Below are 13,350 nucleotides of genomic sequence, written 5' to 3'. Positions count from 1 at the left end.
CGCACCACAATAAAAGATCGGTGGTGACTCCCCAATTTTCATTTTTAATAAGTCGATCCCCATTTCTCAAATTTAAAAAAATATTTTTGACAGTTACTTTTGCATTTTGGTTTATTTTTTTGTTCAAATTTTAACTTAGTTAATTTTTCTGTGATTATTTCAGGTATTTATGAGTATTGAACGAATCATCGATTTACTCCCTGTAAACCCTGAGATTGAACGAACTTTTTTACAGCGAAGAAGACAAGCAAGTCAGAGAAGGACTGAAGAAATGAACTTCGAAAATCTGAATCAAGGAAACGGTGCAAACCTTGCTCAAAATCCTATCCTTATTGCTGATGATAGGGATAGAGCTTTAAGACAGTATGCCATGCCAGTATTTCATGATCTTAAATCAAGTATTAGGAGACCCGAAATTGAGGCTCAACAATTCGAGTTGAAGCCAGTCATGTTTCAGATGCTTCAGACAGTGGGCCAATTCAGTGGAATGCCTACCGAAGATCTTCACCTACACTTAAGACTGTTTATGGAGTTGAGCTATTCTTTTAAGTTAATCGGAGTACCCGAAGATGCATTACGATTGAAGTTGTTCCCATATTCACTAAGGGACAGAGCTCGAGCTTGGTTGAACTCATTACCACCAAACTCAATTTCAACATTGCAAGAGTTAGCAGAAAAATTCCTTATGAAGTATTCCTACCTCGTAAGAATGCTAAGTTGAGGAACGAGATCACTGCTCTCCAACAAATGGATGATGAGTCATTGTATGAGGCATGAGAAAGGTACAAAGAATTATTATGGAAGTGTCCTCATCACGGAATCCCACATTACATACAACTTGAGACATTTTATAATGGTCTCAAAGCTCACACGATGATGGTAGTGGACTCTTCTGCTAATGGTGCTCTCCTTTCTAAGTCTTATAATAAGGCTTATGAAATCATTGAGAGGATTTCTAGCAACAATTACCAATGTCCAACCAATCGAGCCTAGAATTTGTGTATTACATGGGTAACCAAAACCTAGAATTTGTGTATTACATGGGTAACCAGAACCAAAATAGAGGAAGGCAAGGGCTGCAATCCAATTTCTATAACCCATCATGGCGAAACCACCCGAATTTTTCCTGGAATAACCAAGGGGCAGGAAACAGTAACAATTATATCCAACCTAGATCGACCCAGCCACCTAGTTTTTCCCAACAAGCTCAGAAACCAACCCTAGTTGAACCATCCAATAGCCTAGAGAATCTATTGAAGGCATACATGGCGAAAAATGATGCCTCTCTAAGGAATTTGGAGAATCAAGTGGGCTAGCTTGCAACTAAACTCAGAAACCGACCACAAGGTGTTTTACCTAGTGATACGGAGAATCTAAGGAATCTAGAGAGAGAGCATTGTAAAGCATTAACATTGAGGAGCGGAAAGACTTTAGAGCCCAATTCCGTCGAAGTTGAGAAAGAGCCAGTTGACGCTCAAGACTCAGAGGAAGTTCAACCGAGTGTTGAAATTCCAGTTTCACCAAAAATTAAATCTACAAAATTCGACAAGGTAACTTCTAAACTAGCTAATTCTGATCAACTAATAACTCCGTTTGATGTAGAATTGCCACGGAAAATGAATCAACCAGCTCTAGTAAAGAAACCTCCACCACCCTACCCTCAAAGACTTCAGAAGCAGAAGCAGAAGCAGGAAATTCATTTTAAGAAGTTCCTAGACGTACTCAAGCAACTTTATATCAACATCCCATTGGTTGAAGCACTTGAACAAATGCCGAACTACATCAAATTCATGAAGGATATCCTGTCTAAAAAACAAAGGCTTGGAGAATTTGAGACAGTAGCTCTAACGAAGGAATGCAATGCATATCTTCAAGATAAACTACCCCCAAAATTGAAGGATCCTAGATGTTTTACCATACCTTGCAATATTGGAGCAACATGTTGTGGTAAGGCACTATGTGACATGGGTACGAGTATCAACTTAATGCCCATGTCAATATTTAGGAAGTTGGAGATAGGTGAAGTTACACCTACTACAGTTACACTTCAATTAGTAGATCGATCATTAGCACATCTAGAAGGAAAAATCCAGGACGTATTGGTACGTGTAGACAAATTTATCTTTTCTGCTGACTTTGTGATTCTAGACTTTGAAGCAGAAAAAGAGGTGTCAATCATCTTAGGAAGACCATTCTTAGCAACTGGAAAGACCCTTATTGATGTGCAAAAGGGTGAACTTACTACGTGTGTGCAGGATGATCAGGTAACATTTAACGTTTTTAAGCCCATGCGATTTCCTGACACAATTGTTGATTGTTCTACAGTGTCCGATTTAGAGGATTTAATCGTGGAGAAGGAACTCAATTATGTTGATGACCCATTGGAAAAAATTTTGACATCAGATCCTCCAAATGATGAAGAGAATGATGAATGCTTAGCTTTGTTCGAAGCTAATCAAAGAGGATTTAATCTGCAATCCTGCTTTAAATCTTTGGAGTTAGAGAAAAGGGATTATGCCCAACCAAAAACATCAATCGAGGAGCCACCTAAATTAGAACTGAAGGTACTTCCCTCACATTTGAAATATGTTTATTTAGGTAACTCTTCTACTTTGACTGTGATTGTTTCAATAGAATTAACTACTGAGCAAGAAGAGAAACTGTAACAGCCCGATTCTGGGCCTAGTCGGAATAGTGGTTTCGGGACCACAAATCCGACGAGGGAAAATATGGTTATTATTATATTTTTATGGTCTACAATTTCACGGAAAATTTTCGTAAAAATTTCGTTCGAAAATTTCGACGTTTGGGCACTCAATTTAGTCAAAAGGACTAAATTGTAAATAGTGCAAAAGTTGAGTTCTACATCTTAGAGGTGTCTAATTGTTATGAAATTTTAAATTGGAGGTCTTTATGTGGTAATTAGACCATTAGTTAGTTGATGGACAAAAATAGACATAAGAAATGGGTGAAATAGATTTTTTTAAATGGGGCATTTTAGTCATTTGGTTATTAAATAGAATTAAATGGGAAAAAGATGGCAAAATATGCTCATCTTCTTCATGGTGAACGAAATCAGCAAGGGGAAGCCATATTTAGGGTTTTAAGCTTTCAAGCTCCATAGTAAGTGATTCTAAGCCCGCTTTTAATGTTCTTCGTATTTTGGAGTCCCAAGAACTTGGTTTAGCTTATTCTACCATTAATTAGTGTTAGGGTTCATATTTGGAAAAATATCCATAGGTGAAATGTGTTTATTTTGCTGTTTTATGGTGGAATATGAAGCTAGAGATTTTGTTAAACAACTTTTGCTAAGCAATTTTAAGCAGCAGGTAAATAGACATAATCGGTAAAAATAATTAATATTCAAAAGTATGTGTTGGAGTGGGAATTTGATGTTGCCATAGAAGGAAAAATGTTCAGCATGTTATAAAACTTAAGAATAAGTGATGAAGTTTAATTTCGAGCTTGGGGACAAAAGTGTAATTATGCAAAAGTTTGGGGCAAAATTGTAATTTTCAAAAGTTGGGTGGTGGATTATTTTAATAAATGTGAATATTAAACGAGTTAAATTTGCTATTATAGATCAAGAAAGACGTGAAGAGTATATCAAGCGGGAAAAGGAAAGATAGTGGAGTAAAGTGCAAAATTACGATATTTTGCACCGAGGTAAGTAAACACGTGACTTAATGTATTATTTTGATATTATTTGATATATGTTGAGATTTATTTGGAATTAAAATAAATGTTTGGCAATATCCTAAAAATGTTGTTAAATCGGAAAAGGTGATAAAGGGTTGCAATATATGGGTTATGGGTTGAACACTCGGAATAAGCCGTAGTATGTTGTATATAAAAGGGGTTCTTGTGTCTGATTCCCGATTTATGGGTGGTGCTATGTGCGTGATCCACCATATCTTTGAAATGTGAAAGGGGTTGCTATGTGCTGATTCCCGAGGGGTTGCTAAGTCTTGATTCCCGATTTCATTGGTGGTGCTAAGTCGATATCCACCATATCTTTGAAATGAAAAGGGGTTGCTATGTCTTTGATTCCCCGAGGGATTGCTAAGTGCTGATTCCCGATTCATTGGTGGTGCTAAGTGCGATATCCACCATATCTTTGAAATAAAAGGGGTTGCTATGTCTTTGATTCCCAGGGGTTGCTAAGTCTTGATTCCCGATTCGGTGGTGGTGCTAAGTCGGGATCCACCAATAACGGCTAACATTCCAGTGTTCAACGAAAAGTGTGGAAGATGAATATTGCCATATGGTGGAAAATTTTATGGGGTAAATATTGAGTTGAATACTAAATCGACCCATGTATGAGATGGGAGAAAATATCAAAAACGCAAAAGGAACGATTTAATTATAAACTGTGTTGAACAACAGCAATTGGGTAACTTTGAAAAAATCACCATAAATGGTGGAAAATGAATGGGTAGCTGAATAATATATGAAATTGAAGTTGAATGTATCTATTCTCATATGAAAGAAATAGAATAAGCAAAGGAGTTGTATTTTTGGAGATATCTGAATTTTACTGAAACAGGGCTGGATTGATTTCGAGATCTCCTGTTCTAACTTTGGAAAATTACCAAAAATTGTAAAAAAATAATTATGGCATGAAATTTATATCCCTGGAATCCTTATTGAGTCTATTTTTATTAGAAACAAGCAAAACCATTTTTCAAATTTTGTACAGAGAGTTAAGTAAATTTTAGTGAGGAAGGGTCAGAACCGTTGGGCAGTGAAACAGGGGAAGGTTTAATGAATAAACTGTACTAATTTGCTGGGTTAAAAATTCTGAAATTTTTATGGTGAAATGGTATATGAGTCTAGTTTCAGGAAAAATTTATGGAACTCAATTTGGAGCCCTGTAGCTCCAGATAAAAATAAATTAGCGACTATGACGCAGAAAAACAGCTTGCTGGAAATTGCCTAAACAATAAAGTTATTCATGAATAAATTTATATTTTGGTGTAGTTATGGGAGTAATTACTTATTTATCATGTGTTTACTTACTAAGCTATATGCTTACTCGATTTTATTTTTCTCTTGGTTATAGTGACTTCCAACAACTCGGAAATTGGAACGAAGTCAGACAATCATCTACACTATCCTTCACATTTGGGGTATTTTACTACTAGTGTTCCGAAATTTTATGGCATGTATAGACACTTTATGTAATGTGGGATCATCATGTAAATATATGTTATGGTTCCCTTTTAAATGTAGTGTTTATTAATAGTTAAACTATATGTGTGTTTATACAAATGAAATTGGTTGGTATATTGGAATGTGTTCTAAATTTGCAGGAGGTTTAAGCAAAAATAAGTAGGAATCTTGTCAAAAATTTTTAAAAATTTAGTAATACCTCATACTCTGTTCCGGTAAGGAATACGGGTAAGGGGTGTTACATTTTAGTGGTATCAGAGCTACGGTTTAGTCGGTTCTCGGACCAATAAAATACGTGTGGAAGTCAGTCTATACATGCCATAAAATTATTGTGATAGTGTGATGATTTCTGACAATTTAAAATTTTGTTTTATATAGTAAATGGATCCTGATCGAAGTGTGGCAGATGATGTTGAAAGTAACGTGCCGACTCTCGCGCAAGGGACCGCGCAGGAAGAGAGTAGACATGAGACACATGGACAGGATGAGGCTCGGGAAGCCTTCCTCCGAATGATGAGTGATTGGTATATAGAATATGTCCGTAAATCCGAATGTTCCTCCTCCTCCACCCCTCCTATTCCTCAACCGGTCCCCGTAGCTCCACAGAGTGCGAATTGGTGAGATCAAGTAAGCCACTGTTGATAGAATTCAAAGCATGGGGCTAAAGATTTGAGGCCAATGTTGATGATGATCCGGAAAAAGCCGAGTTTTGGCTTGAAAATACTATTCGGTATTTGATGAATTATCTTGCACCCACGAAGAATGTTTGAAATGTCTTGTGTCTTTATTGAAGGATTCACATATCGTTGGTGGAAAACATTGATATCGGTGGTTCCAAAAGAAAGAGTTACTTGGGACTTCTTTCGGAAGAATTTAGAAAGAAATATGTAAGCCAACGATTTATTGATCAAAAGCGCAAAGAGTTTCTCGGGTTGAAACAGGGCGAATGTCCGTAGCGAGAATATGAGCGGGAGTTTGTTCGGCTTAGTAAATATGCCCAGAATGTGTGCCTCACGGAGGCTATTATGTGTAAAAGATTTGAAGAGGGCTAAATGAAGACATCAGATTGCATGTTGGGATTTTAGAGTTAAAAGAATTTGTGGTGTTAGTTGATCGGACTGTAAAGTCAAGAACTGAGTAGAGAAAAGAAGGGTAGAGATGGAATCTCGAGATGTAAGGAAGAGGACAATGGGCGAACATTTCAATCTCATTCAAGAAGTTTAAAGGGATGGATCCACGACCAACTGGTTCGATTGGGTATTCACGCAGAGACCGAGGGAGGTCGATGCGGAGCTACAACTCGAGCTACCTCTGTAGCAAGTGTGGGCAATGTAGGAAACACCCTACGAATGTCAACAGTGTGGCGGTGACATATTGGTGAGTGTTGGGGATTTAAACGAGCTTGTTTGGTGTGGTTCCCAAGAGCATTATGTAAGAGATTGCCACGAGAGAAGAGAGGAAGAAAATTTGCCAAGAGTGGATCGGGTGATATTGTTAGTAGAGGAGACCGCCGAGAAATGTGGGAAGCAAAGTCGATGGTAAAAGTGTGATGAAAGATGCAGGTGGAGGATCGAAATTAGGCGCTGCCGGGACTTATGCCATACGTGCTCGAGAGGATGCCTCATCTCCGATGTGATTCTTGGTACATTTTCTCTTCATGATATAGATGTTATTGCTTTGATTGATCCCGCTCTACTCATTCATATGTATGCATGAAATTGGTATCTAGTAAGAAATTGCTGTTGAAAACACTTGAATATGTAGTTAAAGTATCAAATCCATTAGGCAAGTATGTCTTAGTTGATAAGATTTGCAAGAATTGCCCCCGATGATTCAAGGTCTTGTTTCTGGCTAATTTGATGTTGTTACCATTTGATGAGTTCGATGTTATTTTGGGGATGGATTGGTTGATATTGCATGATGCCAAGGTGAATTGTAGACGAAAATTCTTGAATTAAAGTGTGAAAATGGTGAAATTCTCCGGATTGAAACAGAGGAGCGAATAAGTTGCCTATGGTGATTTCGCACATGTCCGCTCGTAAATACTTGAGAAAGGGATGTGAAGTTTATCTTGCTTATGTGTTGAATCTTGATATAAGCGGGTGAAGCTTGAATCGGTCTTGTAGTCCGTGAATTTCGGATGTATTTCGGAGGAATTGCTTGGGTTACCTCCGATTAGAGAAGTTGAGTTTTCTATTGATCTGTTACTGCATCGCACCGATTTCTATTGCACCGTGATCGAATGGCTCATCGAGTTGAAGGAATTAAAAGCTCGATTACAAGAGTTGATGATAAAGGATTTGTGAGACCGAGTTTTCTCCTTGGGGTGCTCTGTGTTATTTGTGAAAAGAAGGATCGCTCTATGAGACTTTGTATTGACTATCGTCACTCAATAAGGTGACCATAAAGAACAAGTATCCTTTGCCGAGAATTGATGATTTGTTTGATCAATTAAAAGGGAACATGATGTTCTCAAGATCGATCGAGGTCCGGTTACTATCGGTTGAGAGTTAAAGAGTCGATGTGCGAAAACCGCCTTTAGAACGAGGTATGGACACTATGAATTTCGGTAATGCCTTTTGGGTTGACTAATGCTCCACTATTTTTATGGACTTGATGAACCGAATTTTTAGGTCGTACTTAGACAAGTTCGTGGTGGTGTTCATAGATGATATTTTAATCTATTCTCGGGATGAATCGGAACATGCGAACATTTGAGAAGCGTGTTGCGATTCGAGAGAAAAGAAATTGTATGCTAAATTCAGCAAAAGTGAGTTTTGGCTTCGTGAGGTTGGATTCTTGGGACATATAGTTTCAAGTGAAGGTATTCGGGTTGATCCAAGCAAAATTTCAGCAATTGTTGATTGGGAGCCACCAAAGAATGTGTTGAAGTTAGAAGCTTCACGGGCTTAGCTAGGTATTACAGACGGTTTGTCAAGGGATTCTCGATGATTGCTTCTCCTATGACTAAGTTCTGCAGAAGAATGTCAAGTTTGAATGGATGATAAATGTCAACGAGTTTTGAAAAGTTGAAGGCATTATTGGTGAGGCGCCAGTGTTGGTGCAACTTGAGTCCGGAAGGAGTTTGTAATTTCTGATGATGCATCGTTGAATGGCCTTGGGTGTGTGTTAATGCAAGAGGGCAAAGTAATAGCTTATGCTTGAGACAGTTGAAACCGCATGAGAAGAATTATCCGACGCATGATTTAGAATTGTCGCCATTGTTTTTGCTTTAAAAATTTGGCGTCATTATTTGTATGGTGAAAAGTGCGAATCTTCACCGATCATAAGAGTTTGAAATATTTGATGAGTCAAAAAGACTTGAATTTGCGGCAATGAAGATGGCTCGAGCTAATCAAAGACTATGAGCTAGTGATTGATTATCACCCCGGGAAAGCTAATGTGGTTGTTGATGCCTTGAGCAGAAAATCTTTATTTGCTTTGAGAGCTATGGGTGCGATGTTAACTTTATCGATGATGGCTCAATGTTGGTTGAATTGAGAGCTAGACCATTATTTCTTCAAACAAATTCGAGAATCTCAAAAGAATGACGATGAAATTGCAAGCCAAGAGAGCTCGATGTGAAGCGGTGTTGACTCGATTTTCAAATTGGTTCGAGATGATTGCACGATGTTCGTGGGACGAGAATATGTGTACCGAGAAATGATGAGCTAATTGGACTATTTTAGGTGAGGCACAGTGGTGATTTATCGATCCATCCGGGTAGTGTGAAAATGTACAATGATTTGAGGAAGTTGTATTGGTGGTAGGGCATGAAAAAGGATATCTCGAATTTGTAACAAAATGTTTAATCATCAACAAGTGAAGGTTGAGCATCAAGTGCCATCGGGTTTACTTCAACCGATAACGATTCGAGAATGGAAGTGGGACGAGATCACGATGGATTTCGTGATGATTGCCTTTAACTCCAAAGAAGAAAGATGATATTTGGGTAATTGTGGATAGATTGACAAAGTCAGCCCATTTTATTCGATACGCATTGATTATTCACTTGACAGTTGGCGGAATTATATGTTCTTTGAAATAGTGAGACTACATGGGGTGCCTAAATCTATTATATCGGATAGAGATCCGAGATTTACTTGAGGTTTTGGATAAAGTTACAGGAAGCTTTGGGTGCGAAATTGAATTTCGATCTTGCATTTCATCCATAACCGACGGGCAATCGAAGGGTGATTCAAGTTCTTGAAGACATGCTCCGGTGTTGTATTTTAGAAATGAAGGACGGTTGGGAGAAATATCTACCTTGGTTGAATTTGCTTATAATAATAGTTATCGATCAAGTATACAAATGGCACCGTATGAAGCATTATATGGGCGTAAATGTAGAACCCTTTATATTGGGTGAACTCGGTGAGAATCGGATTCATGGAGTCGACACGGTGAAAGAAGCGAAGAAAAGGTGAAAATAATCCGTGATTGCCTAAAAGCGCCTCGGATCGGCAAAAGTCGTATCGGATTTAAAGAGAAAAGAAATTGAGTTTCAAGTGGGTGATAAAGTGTTCTTGAAAGTATCCCCATGGAAGAAGATTCGAGATTTGGTCGTAAAGGCAAACTAAGTCCACGTTTTATTGGACCATATGAAGTTCTGAGAGAGTTGGCCCAGTAGCATATCGGTTAGCTTTACCGCCAGAGTTGGAAAAGATACATAATGTATTTCATGTGCCGATGTTGCGACGTTATCGTTCGGATCCTTCACATATAGTTTCTCCTACAGAGATTGAGGTTCGACCAGATATGACTTATGAAGAAGAACCCATAAAGATTTTGGCTCGGGAGGTCAAACAGTTAAGAAATAAAAGTGTAGCCTTAGTGAAAGTGTTGTGGCAAAAACATGGAATGGAAGAGGCTACGTGGGAACCGGAGGAAATTATGAGGAAACAATACCCAAACCTCTTTTCAGGTAAGATTTTCGGGGACGAAAATCCCTAAGGGGGGGAGAGTTGTAACTGCCCGATTCTGGGCCTAGTCGGAATAGTGGTTTCGGGACCACAAATCGACGAGGAAAATATGGTTATTATTATATTTTATGGTCTACAATTTCACGGAAAATTTTCAGTAAAAATTTCGTTCGAAAATTTCGACGTTTGGGCACTCAATTTAGTCAAAAGGACTAAATTGTAAATAGTGCAAAAGTTGAGTTCTACATCTTAGAGGTGTCTAATTGTTATGAAATTTTAAATTGGAGGTCTTTATGTGGTAATTAGACCATTAGTTAGTTGATGGACAAAAATAGACATAAGAAATGGGTGAAATAGATTTTTTTAAATGGGGCATTTTAGTCATTTGGTTATTAAATAGAATTAAATGGGAAAAAGATGGCAAAATATGCTCATCTTCTTCATGGTGAAAGAAATCAGCAAGGGGAAGCCATATTTAGGGTTTTAAGCTTTCAAGCTCCATAGTAAGTGATTCTAAGCCCGCTTTTAATGTTCTTCGTATTTTTGGAGTCCCTTAACTTGGTTTAGCTTATTCTACCATTAATTAGTGTTAGGGTTCATATTTGGAAAAATATCCATAGGTGAAATGTGTTTATTTTGCTGTTTTATGGTGGAATATGAAGCTAGAGATTTTGTTAAACAACTTTTGCTAAGCAATTTTAAGCGGGTAAATAGACATAATCGGTAAAAATAATTAATATTCAAAAGTATGTGTTGGAGTGGGAATTTGATGTTGCCATAGAAGGAAAAATGTTCAGCATGTTATAAAACTTAAGAATAAGTGATGAAGTTTAATTTCCGAGCTTGGGGACAAAAGTGTAATTATGCAAAAGTTTGGGGCAAAATTGTAATTTTCAAAAGTTGGGTGGTGGATTATTTTAATAAATGTGAATATTAAACGAGTTAAATTTGCTATTATAGATCAATAAAGACGTGAAGAGTATATCAAGCGGGAAAAGGAAAGATAGTGGAGTAAAGTGCAAAATTACGATATTTTGCACCGAGGTAAGTAAACACGTGACTTAATGTATTATTTTGATATTATTTGATATATGTTGAGATTTATTTGGAATTAAAATAAATGTTTGGCAATATCCTAAAAATGTTGTTAAATCGGAAAGGTGATAAAGGGTTGCAATATATGGGTTATGGGTTGAACACTCGGAATAAGCCGTAGTATGTTGTATATAAAAGGGGTTCTTGTGTCTGATTCCCGATTTATGGGTGGTGCTATGCGTGATCCACCATATCTTTGAAATGTGAAAGGGGTTGCTATGTGCTGATTCCCAGGGGTTGCTAAGTGTTGATTCCCGATTTCATTGGTGGTGCTAAGTGCGATATCCACCATATCTTTGAAATGAAAAGGGGGTTGCTATGTCTTTGATTCCCCGAGGGATTGCTAAGTGCTGATTCCCGATTCATTGGTGGTACTAAGTGCGATATCCACCATATCTTTGAAATAAAAGGGGTTGCTATGTCTTTGATTCCCAGGGGTTGCTAAGTCTTGATTCCCGATTCGGTGGTGGTGCTAAGTCGGGATCCACCAATAACGGCTAACATTCCGAGTGTTCAACGAAAAGTGTGGAAGATGAATATTGCCATATGGTGGAAAATTTTATGGGGTAAATATTGAGTTGAATACTAAATCGACCCATGTATGAGATGGGAGAAAATATCAAAAAGCAAAAGGAACGATTTAATTATAAATTGTGTTGAACAACAGACAATTGGGTAACTTTGAAAAATCACCATAAATGGTGGAAAATGAATGGGAAGCTGAATAATATATGAAATTGAAGTTGAATGTATCTATTCTCATATGAAAGAAATAGAATAAGCAAAGGAGTTGTATTTTGGAGATATCTGAATTTTCTTCAAAGCGAAATGGATTGATTTCGAGATCTCCTGTTCTAACTTTGGAAAATTACCAAAATTGTAAAAAATAATTATGGCATGAAATTTATATCCCTGGAATCCTTATTGAGTCTATTTTTAACAAGTGAAACCATTTTTCAAATTTTGTACAGAGAGTTAAGTAAATTTTAGTGAGGAAGGGTCAGAACCGTTGGGCAGTGAAACAAGGGAAGGTTTAATGAATAAACTGTACTAATTTGCTGGGTTAAAAATTCTGAAATTTTTATGGTGAAATGGTATATGAGTCTAGTTTCAGGGAAAATTTACGGAACTCAATTTGGAGCCCTGTATCTCCAGATAAAAATAAATTAGCGACTATGACGCAGAAAAACAGCTTGCTGGAAATTGCCTAAACAATAAAGTTATTCATGAATAAATTTATATTTTGATGTAGTTATGGGAGTAATTACTTATTTATCATGTGTTTACTTACTAAGCTATATGCTTACTCGATTTTATTTTTCTCTTGGTTATAGTGACTTCCAACAACTCGGAAATTGGAACGAAGTCAGACAATCATCTACACTATCCTTCACATTTGGGGTATTTTACTACTAGTGTTCCGAAATTTTATGGCATGTATAGACACTTTATGTAATGTGGGATCATCATGTAAATATATGTTATGGTTCCCTTTTAAATGTAGTGTTTATTAATAGTTAAACTATATGTGTGTTTATACAAATGAAATTGGTTGGTATATTGGAATGTGTTCTAAATTTGCAGGAGGTTTAAGCAAAAATAAGTAGGAATGCTGTCGAAAATTTTTAAAAATTTAGTAATACCTCATACTCTGTTCCGGTAAGGAATACGGGTAAGGGGTGTTACAGAAACTCATCCTGGTGTTGAAACAATTCAAGAAGGCTATCAGATGGACCGTAGCCGATATTCGCGGAATTAGTCCATCTGTATGCATGCACAAGATTATCTTAGAAGATGGTGAAAAAGGGATGATTGATGGTAGACTGAACCCCATCATGAAGGACGTAGTTAAGAAAGAAATCATGAAGTGGTTAGATGCAGGTATAATTTAACCCATCTTAGATAGTTCATGGGTAAGTCCGGTCCAGTGTGCGCCAAAGAAATGAGGTATCACAGTCATTAAAAACGAGAATAACGAGCTTATACTGACTAGAACAGTTACGGGATGGAGAATTTGCATTGATTACCGGAAGCTGAACAAGGCAACTAGGAAATATCACTTTCCTTTGCCATTTTTGGACCAGATGCTGGATAGACTCGCAGGGTGAGACTATTACTATTTTCTCGATGGATACTCGGGGTATAATCAGATTATAGTAGC

At 37.3% G+C, this 13,350-nt stretch overlaps 1 non-coding gene across 1 annotated transcript; it reads right to left on the bottom strand.

Moving 5' to 3' along the window:
• Positions 1–714: 714 nt before the first annotated feature.
• Positions 715–821, bottom strand: LOC128032844 (small nucleolar RNA R71). Its single transcript, XR_008189189.1, has one exon. It is a non-coding gene; the product is annotated as a small nucleolar RNA R71 (small nucleolar RNA).
• Positions 822–13,350: the final 12,529 nt, after the last annotated feature.

Source organism: Gossypium raimondii, chromosome 1 (genome assembly GCF_025698545.1).
Source record: "Gossypium raimondii isolate GPD5lz chromosome 1, ASM2569854v1, whole genome shotgun sequence".
Lineage (NCBI taxonomy): Eukaryota > Viridiplantae > Streptophyta > Magnoliopsida > Malvales > Malvaceae > Gossypium > Gossypium raimondii.
Note: the sequence above shows the minus strand (reverse complement) of the source record. Positions and strands in the feature narration are given on the sequence as shown.